Here is a 12,940-nt window from a genome sequence, read left to right on the forward strand (position 1 = left end):
GCAGCCTTCCCCTCTTTCATACTCCATCACAATTCAAAATTCACAATTCAAAATTGAAATACATTTAAAGAATAAACCCACTGAGCAAAAATGCCAGGACCCAGAGGAGGTATACTTGATTCACAAGGCCATACCAACTGGGTCCTCACACTAAGGGAAGGCGGCAGTCACAGGAGTAAACAGACACCCACACACACAAAACCCAAATAATCACCAAATAAGTGGGCTAAACCCCTGAGGATACCTCTATTCATAGTATTGAAAATCCCGGAGACCACCTCCCTAGCCAGACCCAAACACCCAGCAGAGGTACTGATGCCTTTTCCTTTAAGGAAACCAAAGTACAACCTTCTGAATTCGGCGCTGACTGGGGAACACATTTATTCCTTTGGCAGTACTGCCAAAGGAGATATTTCATAGCATCCATCAGACTGGTGTAACATGTGGGAGTCTTGCTGATCCAAAATTGCACTTGAGTGAAATGAAACTTAAATACAATGTTCATGTGAGAAACATGATAAACACTAATGTTCTACTCCCAGTAGTGTTGTGGAGGTTGCAAAGTTAGAATTTCCCCACAATGACAGAGTTTAAAGTCGGACATGTCGTAGGGCTCCAAAGGGGAGGACAGGAAGCCTCACACACTTGCAGGGTATTTCTGGAATGCAAGATGATGGTAGTCTTTTATGTAAGCTGAGGACGACCCCCTTTCACTTAGTCACATAGTCCAGTCGCGGAACAGCCCAGCCCACACAAGTGCAATCCATGTCCCTCAGCATCTATAATGGGGAGGAGCCACAAGACTATAAAAGCCCATTGGCTCAGCCAGAGTGTGGGTGTTCAAGATGGAGGACGGCATTCTGAGGAGATTCATGAGCTAGAATTCTATTGAGAAGAGCTATGAGGAGATAATTGGAGGTTGGAGTAAGAAGTCACACTGGAGGAGAATTGTAACCATCTTGTGAACGATTTATTGAGGAGGTTGGAGGAAGAGTATTGGGGAGCTTTGAAGAAAACCTGCTACCATCTGGAGAGAGCGTAATTGAGGAGGTCTTGCGGGGAGAGTTACCTGTAGAAGAAGTACCAACGAGGTTGGAGGAAGAGAGGGCCACTATCATTTGGGAAGTATGATGGAGAAAAGTTAGAGGGAAAGCTAGAGTTGCAAAACCCGAGGAGGTGGATGGAGAGCAGGCATACTTCTTAGCCAGAGAGACCATGGAGGTACCAGCAGACCAGCTCAGTCTAGGGCAGACCTCAGAGGCCAGAGAAGGTCAAATAAGGTGTAATCCTACTGAGGAGTAATCACGAGGGGTGTGTCCTGGATACCAGACTACTAAAACGGGGAGATGGTCCGGTGACAGCGGATGCCCCAGGCCTGTCTCTGAAACCGCGGGAAAGCAGACTCATGGTGTGAAAGAGTCACCTTTATCCCAGACTTCCAGAAGAGATTTTCAGACTTTGCTAAGCCAAAGAAGTACCGGCCTTGGATGGCCTTTATCACGAACTTGATGGCAAAGGATCCAGAAACCACGAAAAGCCACAACAAGAAGACAAAGACAAGGGTGTTCTATTAGACATTGGAGTGAAAACCAGGATGAGCCCAAACCAGGAACATTGTAAGAGACATCTGCTTTTTGACTGGTGAATCACCTTTTTTGTTGCACATATACTACTGCTGCCTTGTGACCTACATCCTTGTGTCACCCTTTTTTGTGCTTAGCATTCACACTGTCCATGTCAATACTAATGCATCAGTGACAAGCTGCCAAGTCAACCGTGCCAATGCAACTGCTGGATGAGTCTTAGTTCTAGAAGGAGGAATAACAGCACAAACAAGGGTATTCAGTATTTCTGCTAAAAAATCAAAAGCATTTTAGAGTTTGTGAAATATAATTTGGAGGCATCAAAATCGGTGGCACCTGGTGCAAATATGTGCAATAGATGCCAAAACAGAACTAATAAATTCATCTAAAACAAGCGCTGAAGAGCACAAGATGGAGGAAGCAGCAATACAATCTTAACGCTCTCTCAAGAAAAAAGAGGAAGGAACAGAGGCAAACATTTTTTAAATTTATTTTATTGTTTAAAACGCAGACCTAATTCAATAGCAGTGGAGCGCTGTACGGAGTGTGTGTAGTGGGCATTTATCTTTTAAATGGAGCGCTGTACTATACGTTTTTGTTCTGTGCATCCATTGGAATAGGAGTTGCTTAAAAAGCCGTGTTTTGAGAGATTTGCAAAATTGGAGAATTTGTTTGTTTGTTTGTTTATTTATTTATATAGCGCACCAAACCCGCAGGTATCTGGGAGTGTTGCAATGTTGCAAAAGTTACATACAGTACAGTGATAGGGCCATCACAGGTATTTACAAGTATTTACACATACTTTGTCTCCGGAGGATAGCTCAGGGGCGACGTTCTTGCCTTGGAAGCAAAACGACATGGAGCAACCTCAGGTTCGATCCCCGGGTCAGCGCTTAGAAACCTCTGGGTATTAAGCGCGTTATAAATAACCTATCATATCGTATCATAATAGCAAGAGTTACATACAGATATATACACAGAGCTTGAAATGATAATATATTTATACATCAGGAGCCAGGATTTCGTATTCTTCCTGAAACTGAAGTAGGAAGGTCCTGCTCTGATGTTAATAGGTAATAAGTTCCAGAGTTTAGCAGCCATCTCTGGAATGCTACTTCCACCTGCTTTCTGAAGTTTGTATCTAGGTACAATCAGGCAGTGAGTGTGTATAGTTCTCAAGGGGCGATCTGAGGTTTTTTTTGGTAAATTTGTCAGCAAGATATTTAGGGGCGGAGTTGGCTAGACATTAATGCGTGAGAGTTAGAGATTTGAAATGAATTCTGTCTTTGACTGCGAGTAAGTTAGTACTGCGTCTAAGAGCGGAGATGACCTGCATTCTGGGAATGTTGAGCACCTATCTTAGGTCATTATTCTGTAGGGTTTGAAGTTTGGTTATGATTATGTTATAATTGTTGGGGTATTCTAAGCCAACACCGGGATAGAGTTCCAGCGGGGGGGGGGGGTGTGTGACAAGAGAAGGATTGAAAAGTGTAGTGAATCAACTGAAGCACAGGTGACTCTGATTAATTCAGGCATCGTTAGAGAGAAAAGACAAAGGAATTGGAGTTTCCTTTTTCCAAACCAGAGGTTCCTAAGTTATTTCAAACAAGCAGCATTAAATTCAGAAGCCAGAAAAACATTCAAGGAGAACTGAACAATTAGAAAACAGATCATGGAAGAACAATCTTTGTCTCTTAGGTATCCATGAAAAGGCAGAACAAGGTACATTTATGAAGGATTTTGTAATAGACTTATAATGAAGATTCAGCAGCTAATAATTATAAAGTTTGTGTTAATTAATATATTCCTATTGCAGTTTAAAATGTAAAACAATAGGAAAGCCAACATGCAAGAGGCCCAATCAGACATGTACATTTCATGTGGCTTCTTTGGTAGTCCTCTTAATGGTTGGGGTGAGTATTGAGAGTCCAGCCATTGGAGAGTCCACTGGGCCCCGGTGCCATAGAAAGAATAGGCATTCAAGAAGAACAACAATTTGCATAATCAAGAGCACCAACATAAGTGCTCTAGTTATTTAAGAGGCAATCCCACCAAGTAAATGTTGCTCTTTTGATAAGCTGGTACCCTCTTATGATCACTTGTTCTGATGGGGAGGATCTCCATTTTACTGGCTTTAAGGCAGAGATCATTAGCGGCACCACTCCTGAATTGCAGACAGACATTCAGGAATGAGAGCAGGAGTAGAGGCGGCCAAAGGGAACTTGAAAGAGCGCTGGTTGTCATCCAAAGAACACTGAAAGATGGAGCAGAGAGCAGCGATGCAGGGGGCGACAGGTGCCAGGTATTGGTTGAACATCCAGGGAGAGGGATAGACAGAAGAGAGGAAGGACCTCAGTGGGACCTGAGAGGGTCGGTCAGTGAGAAAGGAGGTCAGCCAGGCCAAGGCCTGATCAGTGATACCTAGGTTATCACGGAGGCGCTTGAGCAGGATGGCATGGTTGACCATGTCGAAAGCAGAAGAAAGATAGAGGAGAATGGGGACAGAAGGAAGTTAGAGTCAAGGTTGGAGAGCAGGTCTTCACAGATGTTCAGGACAGCAGTTTCTGTGCTTCTGGCTGCTCTGAAGCCATACTGATGGTCATGGAGACAACCAACAGATTCAGTATGAAGGTTAAGCTGGGAGATGGCCAGCTTTTCGAAGAGTTTTCCCAGGAAAGGAGTCATAGAGATCAGGTGATAATTTGCAGGAGAGGAAGGGTCGGACGATGGCTTCTTAAGGAGGGGGAGCACAAGGGGGTGCTTCAGCGGGAGGGGAAAGTTCCAGTGGCAAAAGAGGGATTGCAAAACTCAGCCAAGGCTGTCGATGTTGTCCTTGATGTTTCTGAAGAACAAGGAAGAACCTGTTTTGATGAAACTTTAATAGATCAGACTTGTCTAGAAAGATTGTCTGGGGTGAACATGGGAAAGGAAGAGAAGGGGAGGAGGTCACAGGCAGGCCAGTAGTGGAGGATGAGGAGATGGAGGAGGAGGAAGAGAGGGTAGAAAGGACTTTTTTGGCCTCTGGCAATTGATTAACTCCTAAGCCCTCTAAATGCACAAAGGGAGCTGTCGATTATTATTGCCAAGGCGAAAATCTGGATAGTCGAGGTAAAGGTGCTTTTCACTTCACTCCACGCTGAATGGACAATGACTCCAGTGGGTGAAGGAGTTCACCTATTGGGGTGTTTCCTTCACCAAGAACCCCAGTTGATATTGATAAGTAAACCCGTTCCAATCCCCAGGCTTCTGGTGCAATTCTTTTGTATAATGTGTCTTTTGGGCAAACAACCAATTGTAGCAGTTGTGTGCATTTTTCAGGCTAAACCACGAGTAATCACACCTTTTGGCTCTGATCTGTGGGGTTGTGAGAAGGTTATGTCTCATCAGATAGCTGGAGACCTCTTTGTCAGACATTTTTAAATCTGCCATGTACTGCTCCATCACTTGCTTTTCATAGCAAGTACAACCAACCCTATATATATCATGAGTTTAGGCTGAGCCCAGTTGTTGCCTGGCTCTCTAAGCAGTGCAATGCCTTGGATTTCTATTCCAAGGAGGTTTTGAATGATGTAATAGATGTGATATTTTCACTGGCCTTACCCTGGTTAGGGTATGGGAAGAAAGTATTTGCCTGTAGTATATTTATGTACCCTCTATAACGCAGCACATAAGGATATACAATTTGCAAAAACACTTTTAAGAACAATATTTCAAGAGGCTAGGGATGATCTCAAATTACATAATAAAAGTAATATTGCTCATTACTCTTTGTAACCAGGCATGAATAAAGTGTATCAAATTCATATGCCAGTGTGCTCGGCAAAAAAAAGGCTTGTTCATTTTAGGTTCAAGATTGTACCGATTGGTCCTACTCGTGCAACTTGGACACGCCATACTGATCACTTTATTGCGTGCCTCTTTGTTCAGATGTTTATGAAAACCCTGATGGATTGTAACCTCTTCTTCTTCGTATGCTCAGGTGTGCGGGGAGCACTCAAAGGTGCAGGATTTCCCCGCTGTGGAGCGGTCCCTTTTCTCTAGGTGGCTGATGACCGAGCTGTGGCCTCGGCTCAACAGGCTTATCTAATTCAGGATTTAAGAATGAGCGGAGTCCATAGGTCGCATCAATTGAATTATGAATTTAGATTGTATGTAGATAGAGTTTGTGATATCTCTTTTGTATCGATTTAATGTTTGAAAGTTTGAATACATGAACTGAACAATTTTAAGACTGTTATTGATTTTTTTTTATCAATAACTAACATAAAAGATTGCTTGATTGACATTTCTAAAACATTTGGGCCAATTGACAAATAAGCCACTGTCTTGATATGGGCAAAATCTTCCTCGGGGCCAGCCCTTTGAGAGCAAAAAATACCCAATTCAGCCCAAAATACAGGTTCTATTGTCCTGAGCAGTGATCTCATGCTAGTGACAAATGACACCTTCAATAAGTTTTAGTATTTATTCTAAACAGTGAATTTCATATACATTTGGTATTCAAGTTAGAGAAGATTACAAAGCACAAAACTTAGAGAAATGCAAAATATAGAGAAACATAGAACTTAGATAAACATAGAGAAACATAGAGAAACACAGTCTTACGCCCCTTCAATCAGCACTGGGAGACCCTGGCCCTCATAAGATAGCTGTAACAAGCCCCGCTCAGAGGACAGCGCTGTCGGGGTGCTGTCAGAGTTCCAAATTCCGGGCACTTGATCTTGCTCGAACCAAGTCCACAGGACGATCTCCCACCCGAGTCATGTGAGCATTTATATTTTATAATCTCGTGCTGCCCGCCCGTGGCGCACAGTTCCAGAACTTTCCCTTTGCAAAATATAGGCTGGCTCATGGAAAAAACCCAACTCTGTTAATTTCCACTGCTCCTTCTTCTGAGCCCCTCCCTGGCTCCCTGGAGCCCATCTGCCAAAGCTCAGGAATGTCTTATCAGTGCCTTCCCAGAGAAAAGGAGATTAGCTTGGGGCCATGCAGGGCTACCGTTAGTGAGGCAGAATATTCTAAGGGAAGCAGGGATGTATTAACCCCATCTGCAAGCTCTAAAAGGCATGCACTCATAGCTTAGTGTTTATAGCGCTTAAGACTGGCTATCTAAGCGCTATATAGGTGCCATAATGTTCCAAACACTCCAAAAATACCTATTAGCTACAGAGCTAGGGCCCTCTCCCTGCCTGTCTATCAACAATGCATAATGTGACCTATCACTCATACTAGGCCTGCATATTCCTTGTAGCTCACTACTGCATAATGGAAGTGCTACAACAGACTACTGTCAGCATTTTTAGCACATACTTTGAATACACTATTGGCTTTCAGCGGCTAATGCTGTCACCTAAAGCCCTGATTGGCAAGGTTGCAATTTTGTGTATCACTACATTCCACCCCTATTCAACGTGTGTGCGACAAATGCTGACTAATACACATCAATATAGTATTTAGTGCAGTGATAAAGACCTTGGGGCTTTGCAAGAGGTTTAAGCAAACTACCTTCTAGCGGTTAGTTAGCGTGGCATGCAAGGTTAGTAAAAAAAACACTACCTAAACAAAAATGTACACAAAGTGAACAGTGACATATACCCTTGCCAAAACCTGGCCTACACAAAAATACCTACACAAAGTGAACATGGACATTTACTCTAGCCAAAACCTGGCCTACACAACAATACCTAAATAATTATTGTATAACTGATTGTCAGTTAAAAAGCAGCATGCAGTTAGAATGTCAAGGCAATCCGGTGTAGTCTAATCTACAATGCACTATTGCATTTATGTATGGTTACCAATTCTAAAACCTGGCAGCCTTTAACTCTAAGGGCCTACCCTCCCCCCTGATCCCAGGGCATTCAAACGTGACTATGGGCTGTGTGATTAGACACTTCCCCCATGTATGTGGAACCCAACCAGAAACCATCTAATTTCGTGAACAAGGTGAACCCATGGGCACCAGGTTATCTAAATAAAAACAATTCTATTAATTTACATCAAGCATGGCATGTGTTATTCATGCAATCAAAAGCAAGCAATTCAATCCATATGTATGCTGGTAACTGTAGCTCTGTGTGCCAGTGTGTGGAGGATGGTCGCCCCCACCCAGTAAAAAGCCAACACCTGCTGATTAAACAATGTTTGCCATACAATGCATCATGTGTATTTAGCAGTCTTGTTGACCTGCCCTATGGCAGAAAAAATGTCTTCATACCTAAAATTCTGCCATCTTCAGTGGTTGTCAATACTTGTAGCAGTGTTGGGCGTATCAATAGGCCCCACTAGGCCAGAATTTATATAGCAGAGCTGGCATCAGAACCCATAGTGGCTAGCTTATTGTGCACAGTTTCTATGTCACAAACATATAAAGCTCCTGCAATTAATGAATCTAGCTCCCTAGCTACGCGCACTCTAGTGATGGGCCATAGAAATGGACTCCATTTGTAGCAGCTTGGTAGTACTAAGGAAACATTGCCTCATGATAAATCTATGTCTAAGTGTATCACTGTAATAATGGAGGTGTGCATTACCAGCCTACAATTTACATGTTGCCTTACTACTGGAAAATCTAACATGTTCACAGTGTCTACCTATTGTGACTTGGAGAATACCTTTCTTCAAGTGGGATATCTACCATATACAATATTAGTTTTAGCCACAAACACCATACTACCCTCCGGCAGTGGCTGTTTCATCACACCATTGTGTAAAATGCATTTAGTCAAGTTATAGTCCATAAAATCTTGGCGAGAACACTCGCTGCAGTTCTTGGTCAGAAAAGCATCACATTAAACAAATTTAAACAAATCTTTGTTTCCATTCACTGAAACATTTGGGCCTATGACTTCATAGACACCAGTCATATGAGTCAGTGACAAAAGATGTCTGACAATGTGCCAGGCCAGTACGCTAGCAATTCCATGTGGATACTCATTTGTAGCGCTTTTCCAAAGAATTATTCCAAATGTCTACAATCAAAAGGTGACTCTTTGCATTAGTGTGCTGGAGACAGCTGTCCCCACAAAAACATGAAACTGGTTGGTTTAACAAAAACCGTGTCACACTATGTGTCATAAAATCAAACATCAAGTCAGTCATGGTTTCATTTACCTGCCTTAAGCTGGCTGTAAAAGTATCCAGTGTTTCAAAGGTTACCATTTCAAATTGGAGCTCACACACTTGGCAGCATTACTTCAATTAAGGATCTTAACCTACGCACAGGTGACTTTGATGTGCGCACTCATTTTATCTCAAAATAAATTACGCTCCTGCTTGCATAATCCTGCTGCCCCAACAATTCATAAATCATTTTCCTGCCTACGTGCAACGTAGAAGTTTTTTTTTTTCAAAAAGCAAAACATCTCTGGTTAAAGCAATTCAGTTGGAAGAGCAAAACCATTTCGTTTTTTCAGATTCATCTCAAAAAGTGCATTTAAAAACCATTTTTCAATGTGTTAGTATTCAAGTGCTGTGTCACACAGCTGTTTGTGGTGCATGATCTTACAGTCCACAACTCATTGTCCATAGTCCTTTAAACAAGAAAGGCAAGACATGTCAATTAAGTTATTTCCAGCAACTGAATCATTTGAATGTGCAGCATCAAATATTTGATAACTAGCCAAGTCTGCACCATGCCAGTTCAGCAAAAGTTATTACTCTGTTGGACACCTTTCGCTGGTTGCAGAACAAATGTCCTCATAGGTCATGCATGCTAGCAGCATTGAGTGCGGTGCAGGACACGTTTAAAGTTGACTCGCTTTCTCTGAGCACAGTTTGCTTGACTGATCAGTGTCACCCGCAAATTGAATACATCTACTTCTGTCAATGGCGCGCTATTGTCTTGCTTTTTTGCCTAGGCAAAATACAAACAGAAATGTTAGGATGCCATCAAAAGTACAATGTTGTTATTTTTCACATTAGGATGTCATCAAAACTTCAATATGAGCGTTATCCACCCCTTCCCTGAACACCACCCCCATCTTCAGAAGTCTCACCAGGTAACTACACACTTTATCATTGCTACTGCAATTATTTATCACCCTTCTGCATGTTTCTGGGGGCTTATTTACACTCAACCATACGGGGTGTAACTGCCTAATCACAAACTCATTTGTGCAATGCGATCATAGTTGGTCAATGGTACCTCAGACTGATCTGTGCTTTTACAAAAGCCATATGATAAGTACCCAGGTCGCACAATGCTTTTCTTTTTCACCAAAGCGATCACGAATGCCAAGCGCCAACTTGCTTCCAGTGTCTCATGATCTTGATTTAGTTTGCCCTGCTGGCATCACTCCATTTTTCAAAGGTAAAGTCCTTCAGTCCAATACCGCCTGCAGTTGTACAAGCAGCTTTGTTTATTTTTCTCCATACAGCTAGTGTCTTTCAAGCCTCTGTTTTATTTTTTTTCACTTATCATTTTCTCAAAGGGTGTTTGCTGATTTCTTGGACCACCCCTTTGAGCGCGATAGTCTAAGTCAGTTTCTTTTGTTGCTTCAACAAATCATTCATTCTTGCACTAAGCCGTGAGGTGTTCATGTTGTACTCCAAAGCCCCGCTCTGCATGTTGTCTCTTGCAAAACGGCTAAGCGCTTTATGTCAGTTTTGCTTCCATCTGGAATGCCATAATGTCTTTGTCAGTTACTCCAGCCCTGGCAATGTAGCTTGCATTTTGCCAGCTGTGTATTTTCTCTTCTCAAAGCGCCTAGAGGTTTCTTCTCCAGTGCACAGCGCTTTACTTCAGTTCACATCACATGGAGCACTGGGATGCAGCTTGCACAGCAATAGCGTTTCACTTCACATCACATCACATGGTGCATGGGAATGCGGTTTGCATGGCAATGTCTGTTGGAATGGGCAGCTGTCTTTTCTTAGCCCATTCACAGATGCACAGGTTCCCCAATGTTCAGATGTGATGTGCCCATCTGCCATCCTGCATGCAGCCTTTGTTTTCCTTCCAGTGTTACTGGGCAAATTCTTTACTTCTGATCAGCTCTGTTATTGCATGCCGTTAGAAAGCATGCGTACATCAGCATTTCTGTCTTTGCACCCCTCTCCTCAGTTTTTTTTTTTTTTCACACTGCGGTGTCTCTCACAGGGGATGGAATGCAGGAATGTCATTGTTTATCTTTCGCGCAGCAAGCTTATCTCTTTGCCTATAACTCTTACACTGTGGCGGCTTCAATGGAAGGCACTCGTTTCAGACAGTTCATCCAGATTAACTCTTTCTTGCACTGCTTTTGTCCAGCAACTCAGAAAAGCTCTCATATCTGCCACCATTTCATTAAACAGCAGTGCAGTATTCTACTTATGTTTGCCTTCCTGCACCTCGCCCAAGACAGCTTCAAGGCACAAGCTCTGCACACACAGCAAGACTCTTATTTTCAAAAGAGGCACTTTTTCTTCTCATCAGATTCTACTCCATGTAATTTAGCAAAATGTCAAAGCGTCTTTTTAGCCTATTTTGAACTGATTAATGTCTCATTTAAAAGCATACGTTTTTTTTTCTCTCCTTTTTCCTCGTAACCTGGTAGTTTGGCTTCACGAGCTCACTCCAATGCAATGTGCGATCCTTCAAAAGAACCCGCAACCCACTAAATCTTTGTGCTATCTTATCACACACAGATTTTTCATTCTGTTGTACCATTGCCAGAATATAACCACTTATTTCAGTGCATTTAAAAAATGCCATATTTAGTGCAGCTCCCTGCACGGTTTCCCTGCAAGAGCAACCCACACTCTATATTGCTTGTGGGCTGTTAAATGTGTCAACAACATTTTTCACCATGTATCACAGTCAACAGGTCACTATTTCCAAACATGCATCACTTATAAGGCAATAGTACAAATCCATGGCATAGCGTGGGAACAGTCAAAAATACTCCAGGGGCAATTTAGAGGCAATTTAGAAAAATATAAATTGTTTTTTCCCCCCAAACCATTGCAAACTGATTCTGCAATTTCAAATCAATACACAAAAATCGAAAATCCAAATAACATCACTCACTTTCTTTTTTAAGTGAGTCTCTCACCCATTATAAGCATGGCACAGCTTAAAATGCAATATAACCATTTTAGTGTGTTTCCTTTAAACAGAATTCGCCACCAGCACATGAAATTTACAGTTGCCAAAAGAAAAACAAACCCTTTAGGCTCTCAGCACAGATGTTACTCTTTCTCCTAAGCACGGCTCATTCCCCACGTTATTTTTCAGGAATGTCAACACTTCAAAAGCATACATCAAAAAAGCGAACCTTCGCCTCCGAACATTACAACCCCCCACTCGCTAGCACACTGGGGCTGACTCAATGGTTAAATTACTATTCACAATTTGCATGTCAAATCCTTGCAACTATTTTTCCCTGCCCTCATGACAGAATAGAGATGAGAACTCCGTCTCACTTTGCATTTCAAATTACAACTTTAAACTGGGGAAACCGCATGATAAAATTCTTTCCTAATTGAACATACATCTTTCTTGACCATTCATCGGAGCGCTTTAAACAAAGCCATTTCCCGCTTGTTTATCGCCTTGTACTCCCTGGCTCCATTCCCAAGCAATAAGTCAGTCACGACTGATTTACTGAAGGGAGTCTTAACCACACAAGCTATCGGCCACGGCAAGCCGACACAACATTGCTGTCTTTTGAAGTCTCAGAGCTGCAGTGAGACCACCAAGGAAATGTGACAGCCTGCTCCTCACTCTACACTGTGTTCACTCACACAATTTGTCATTTCACAGCAAGGCACTGCTCTGCACAAATCCCACCGCTGCCACCAAATGTCTTGATATGGGCAAAATCTTCCTCTGGGCCAGCCCTTTGAGAGCAAAAAATACCCAATTCAGCCCAAAATACAGGTTCTATTGTGCTGAGCAGTGATCTCATGCTAGTGACAAATGACACCTTCAATAAGTTTTAGTATTTATTCTAAACAGTGAATTTCATATACATTTGGTATTCAAGTTAGAGAAGATTACAAAGCACAAAACTTAGAGAAATGCAAAATATAGAGAAAGATAGAACTTAGATAAACATAGAGAAACATAGAGAAACACAGTCTTACGCCCCTTCAATCAGCACTGGGAGACCCTGGCCCTCATAAGCTAGCTGTAACAAGCCCCGCTCAGAGGACAGCGCTGTCGGGATGCCGTCAGAGTTCCAAATTCCGGGCACTTCATCTTGCTCGAACCAAGTCCACAGGACGATCTCCCACCCGAGTCATGTGAGCATGTATATTTTATAATCTCGTGCTGCCCGCCCGTGACGCACAGTTCCAGAACTTTCCCTGTGCAAAATATAGGCTGGCTCATGGAAAAAACCCAACTCTGTTAATTTCCACTGCTCCTTCTTCTG

The 12,940-nt window shown here is 42.5% G+C and overlaps 1 long non-coding RNA gene across 2 annotated transcripts in view; it reads right to left on the reverse strand.

The window, feature by feature from the left end:
* LOC138521149 (uncharacterized) overlaps window positions 1-12,940 on the reverse strand; it is a 537,804-nt gene that overhangs the window by 275,464 nt on the left and 249,400 nt on the right. The window contains exon 3 of one of the 2 annotated variants that reach the window (XR_011282952.1): window positions 6,035-9,438. The exons of the other annotated variant lie outside the window; for it this stretch is intronic. This is a non-coding gene — a long non-coding RNA (uncharacterized lncRNA). Of the gene's footprint in view, window positions 1-6,034; window positions 9,439-12,940 lie in introns of those variants that run through there. 2 annotated transcript variants of the gene reach the window in all.

The sequence above is a fragment of the Ambystoma mexicanum genome, chromosome 13, assembly GCF_040938575.1.
Source record: "Ambystoma mexicanum isolate Mex_15411 chromosome 13, UKY_AmexF1_1, whole genome shotgun sequence".
NCBI lineage: Eukaryota > Metazoa > Chordata > Amphibia > Caudata > Ambystomatidae > Ambystoma > Ambystoma mexicanum.